Source organism: Macaca nemestrina, chromosome 2 (genome assembly GCF_043159975.1).
Source record: "Macaca nemestrina isolate mMacNem1 chromosome 2, mMacNem.hap1, whole genome shotgun sequence".
Classification (NCBI taxonomy): domain Eukaryota; kingdom Metazoa; phylum Chordata; class Mammalia; order Primates; family Cercopithecidae; genus Macaca; species Macaca nemestrina.
Genome location: NC_092126.1, coordinates 5,277,862 through 5,283,635, shown reverse-complemented (window position 1 = coordinate 5,283,635; position 5,774 = coordinate 5,277,862).

Below are 5,774 nucleotides of genomic sequence, written 5' to 3'. Positions count from 1 at the left end.
AAAAAAAAAAAAAAAAAAAAAAAAAAAATCTGGAAATGAAAATGGTGGCAGTGGTAATTGACAACCGCATGGGCTTCAGGGGAAATTTTGTAGACCTAGATACTTTCCTGGCTCCTACCAGGGAGGCAATGGTCACAGACATTGAATCCCAAGTGGAGTCCTGTTCTTTTTCTTAGTGAAACCAAACCTGATATGCTGTTGGTTTCGGCTTCACAGCCTTTTGTCACCATGTAAATAATAATTTCTTAAATTAAAAAATCTTCTTTTATTGTCCCAACATGTGATAAGACAATAAGTATCAATCGGACTGTACTTCACGGCTGACACGTTTCCTCACAGCACCGGCATTATTGTATGATCCTCACTGTTAAGACGGAAAGCAAAACCAAGTCTAGGGAACACTTTGGTTATCCAAGTAGAGTACTGGAAAGCAATTTTTTTAAAAGGTGGTTAAAATGACTTGCCACGAGCCTATGTAGTTTCACTAGACACACTGCAAAGATGTTTAGATAGATGTAGTCTCTGCTCTCGGAAACCTTAGTTTTGCAATATATCCAGAAGACTGTCATATCTCTATAAGAAGTAACAGGAAATAATACATTTTAACAAACTCAAACATTTTTTAATAAATATACATATAAATAAATAAGACCTTTAAAAATGGTGAGGTATAGGGTGTTTTGGGTATGTGCGTGGTGGAATAGGTTATGAAACATCACAAATTTTGATGTGAAATAACAAGTAGAATATATTCCCTCCCGAAAGCCTCACCACCCTCCTCTCACTCTGATCATTTTTTTTTTGCATTTTCAGGACCCCCAATTCTATTGACGGTATTGTTGCTTATTCATGTTGATACGTTATTTTGTAACCATTTTCAAGTTCTTTCATACTTGATCTTCTCAACAACACTTACTGTAAGATCCTGAAAAATATGACCATGTTTGCAATTTTATCCAGAGTCTCTGCAGCCAGAAAGTGTTCAGTTAATGCATGTGTTTGAATATGGTAATGTGGATTAACATGTAGGAGACACAGAGACAATCCAATAAAAACATTAATCAGATCCAAAATGTACATCTCTGCTTCAAACACCAGACAACAATAAAAGCATTTTAAAAGGCTCCAGCAAGTGGGAGGCTCAGGGAAGGGCTTATGCTGCAGCGGTGGGCCAGGAGAGCAAATGATTTTCCCATAACTGAGCTTCTAAGAAGACTTTGTTCCTTGTAACTTTTCTATATATTAATCTCCCTGTAGTTTAAAACAAAATAAGACAAACAAGAATAAAAGTCTTTAGCTCATATACCTCCCCATGAGATTTCTTTGGTTGCCTGAAGAAGTCTACAGAAAATAGCCACTAGAGTTAACACAGACAGGAAATGCCTAGCAAACAAAATGCTGCCACCTTCTGGTAAAATAATACAGAAGAGTTTCTCCCCCTGTCATTTGTACACACACACACACACACACACACACACACACACACACACGAATTATCCTAGTAACAATAACATTTATATCATGCTTTATAGCTAGCAAACACTTTCATGTGCATGATCTCATTTAATGCTCACAAAATCCTTATGAGATAGCTTTTATTACCCACATTTGACAGAAAAAGAAACTGAGGTTCTCAGAGGGTATGTCACTTCCAGAAGGTCACACAGTGATTGGCAGATGCATACTTAAACCTTAACACAAGTGAACCTGCATTACACTTTAACACAGATGAAGAATGAACCATTATTTCATGCATTGACAAATACTAAACATGTCGGCCATGCACTCAGCAGCAATGTGTGGAGTCTTTGGTCTGATCACATCATATCACAGCTTTGTGTTATAGCACGTGGCTAACACATAACTCTCTCCTTCTGGCTCTGCAGAGTGCAACAGTGTCCTCCTGAAATGAATTTAGGAGATGGGGGTAGAGTGGGGGTACAGCAAACCCTTCTCTGTCACCCTTGAACCAGGCAAGATACATATTCTACTCTTTTCCCCTTAACATTTTCTCAGTAGTCTTAAAATGCAAATTGTTGTCCTTTTAATAATTCAAAATCCGTAGTACTGGCTCCCATACGCAGCTTCATCTCCCACGACATGCCCCATGCACCCTGTCTCGGGCATGAACCCTGGTCATTCTTTGTCAGATGTGAGGTACTTTTAGCAGCTTTTCCATTTGACTCTGCTTAGCAATATCCTATTCATCCTTCAATTCTACCTCCTCTATTAATGCTTCCCTGATCTCTTTAATGCATATTCAGTGCCTTCCCAGCCATCAGTGAAGCTTAGTTCCTTCAGTTTTTATGATAGCCTATTGTTTTCCTTTCTGTGAGTCTGTCTCACTAGTGTGTCCGCCTAGAAGGTAGAGAACGGTCCTCATTAATTTCTGTAACCCCCAACAAAACTCTGCATAAGTGTTCAGTAAATATTTGCCTGTTATTGAATTGTCATAGAAAAGCCTGTGAAACACCACCTGATTCTAAGAGCTAGGGTAAATCTTTTACTAAAATGGGAAGCATAAGGGAGCTGTGTCACCATGGTCATTGCTTATAACATCAAGGAGAGACCAGCAAAGGTAGGAATCCCACCTCCATTTTCACATTTGTTCTTCTCTGTGTAGGACCAATAATTTTTAGAAAGATGTTTCTAGATTTCCTTCCTTCCTCATCCTTAGCTGTGCACCAAATTGTCAAACTCCTGCCAAGAGAAAACATTCCTGTTAGGGTCCCCTGTTGGATTGACAGTATTTGCAATCAGAATATTGATCTCCAAGAAGGCTTTTCTGGTCCTGTGCCTACACAATATTGGCTGCAGGATAATATTCATGTAAATATTCTAGTGGTATCTAGCCTTGTTATGAGATTTCTCCTTACTTTTTTTTTTTTTTGAGACGGAGTTTTGCTCTTATTGCCCAGGCTGGAGTGCAATGGCGTGGTCTCAGTTCACTGGAACCTCCGCCTCCCGGATTCAAGTGATTCTCCTGCCTCAGACTCCCAAGTAGCTGGAATTACAGGCTCCCGCCACCATGCCCGGCTAATTTTTGTATTTTTAGTAGAGATGGGGTTTCACCATGTTGGTCAGAATGGTCTCGAACTCCTGACATCAGGTGACCCACCCACCCACCTTGGCCTCCCAAAGTGCTGGGATTACAGGTGTGAGCCACCTTGCTTGGTCTTCTCTCTCACTTTTATTTTGAAGTAATTTTTAACTCAGAAAAGTTGCAGAAATAGTACGAAGAATTCCCATAATTTATTCCCATTAATTTACACTATGGTCTTTTTGGAGGGCATTTTGCATCTAAAAAATGATTTACCAACATACAAGGATATTAAAAGCATTATTTATGATAGCAAAAATTGAGAATGACCTAAATATTTCAAAAAATAGAATTAGCTACATAATTATATCAAAATGATGAATCTTCAGCCATTAAAAATAAAATTATTTAAAAATATTTACAAGGAAATGCTCAATGTATTATTTTCCTGGTGCTGCCATAACAAAATACCACAGACCTTGTAACATAAACAACATAAATTGGTTTATCACAGTTCTGGAGAACAGAAGTCCAAGATCAAGGTGCCAGCAGGGCTGCTGTCTCCTGAGGCCTCTCTCCTTGACTTGCAGCTGGCCTCCTTCTTGCTGTGTTTTCACATGGTTCTTTTCCTGTGTTTGTCCATTCTTGGTGTCTCTCCCTTTTCTTTTTTGCCTTTTTTTGAGATGGAGTCTCACTCTGTCACCCAGGTTGGAGTGCAGTGGCATGATCTCGGCTCACTGCATCCTCTGTCTCCTGAGGTCAAACGATTCTCCTGCCTCAGCCTTCTGAATAGCTGGGACTACAGGTGTGCACCACCACGCCCAGCTAATTTTTGTGTTTTAGTAGAGACGTGGTTTCACCATGTTGGTCAGGCTGGTCTCGAACTCCTGACCTCGTGATCTACTCACCTCGGCCTCCCAAAGTGCTGGGATTACAGGCGTGAGCCACCGCGCCCTTGCTCTCCCTTTTCTTATAAGGACACCAGTCATATTGGAGCAGGGCTTCACCCTTATGACCTCATTGAACTGCAGTTACCTCTTTAAAGGCCTTTTCTCCAAATGCTGTCATATTGGGAGTTAGGACTTCCACACAGGAATTTGGAGGGAACACAATTCAGTCTATTACACTCAAGATACTTAAGTGAGAAAATGTACGTCTTAAGCCATGTTTATAATGTGACTTCAATTTTTCCAACAAAATGCACCCATATACAGAAGACAAATAGTGTGGAAGTTTACATGTCAAAATTTTAACAGTTGATATTTCTAAATTGTGAGATTATGAGTCATATTAATTTCCTTTCTACTTTATTGCATTTTCCAATTTTCCATAATAAACTACCATTACTCCTTTAGTTAGAAAAGAATAGATTATAAGTAGCACAAAATACTTTTCAAAAAGCTTAAAGTTTTATTTAAGATGTATATAATATCAAATATATTAACATATTTGATCTCTGTAACAATGCTATGCGGCAGGAACGGGAATAATGTTTTTGAATTCATACATAACAAAATTGAGGCTTAGAAGAGTTAAGTCATATGGCCAAATAGCTTAATAGTCAGAATAGGGCTTCTGAGTATTAATCTAATCTCTCCATTATAGCACAATTCTTTAAAATACCTTCCTTTGGACTGAGTGTGGTGGCTCACACCTGTATTCTCAGCACTTTGGGAGGCTAAGGTTGGATGGTCACTTGAGTGCACAAGTTTGAGACCAACCTGCGTAACATGGCAAAACCCTGTCTCTACAAAAAATAAAAAAAAGTAGCCAGGCGTGGTGGTGTAAACCTGTAGTCCCAGATACTCAGGAGGCTAAGGCAAGAGGATCACTTGAGCCTGGGTGGTTGTGGCTACAGTAAGCCATGATCTTACCACTGCACTCCAGCCTGGGCAACAGAGTGAGACCCTGTCTCAAAAACAAATAAAACAATACATATTAAAATGCCTTCCTTTCATACACAAAGAAAAATAGAACTATTCTCTTTTAATTATCCCCAATAATTTATTAGTGATACATATGAAAGTAGAGGAAATAATAACAACAGCAGTAATATGTTTCATGGAGATCATTTAAGCTTAGTCTTAAATTGAAAGATTTGGGATAAAAAATATATATATATATATATAAAGATATAGTGACTTGGAGATCATTTAAACTTAGTCTTAAATTGAAAGATTTGGGATAAAAATATATATAAATATATAGCGACTGGGTATATACCCAAAGGAATGTAGGTCATGCTATCACAAAGACACATGCACGTGTATGTTCATTGCAGCACTATTCACTACGGCAAAGACATGGAATCAATCTAAATGTCCATCAATGATAGACTGGAAAGAAAATGCAGTACATATACACCATGGAATACTATGCAGCCATACAAAGGAGGACATTATCCTTAGCAAACTAATGTGGGAACAGAAAATTAAATATTGCACATTCTCACTCATAAGCAGGAGCTAAATGATGAGAACACATGGACACATAGAGGGGAACAGCAGACACTGGGGCCTACCTGAGGGTGGAGGGTAGGACGAAGGAGAGGATCAGGAAAAATAACTAACGGGTACTAGGCTTAACACCTGGGTGACAAAATAATCTGTACAACAAATCCCTGTGACATAAGTTTACCTAAATAACAAACCTGCACATGTACACCTGAACCTAAAAGTTAAAAACGAAACCTAAGTTTCATACAAAAATACATAAATAAATGAATAAATAGTAA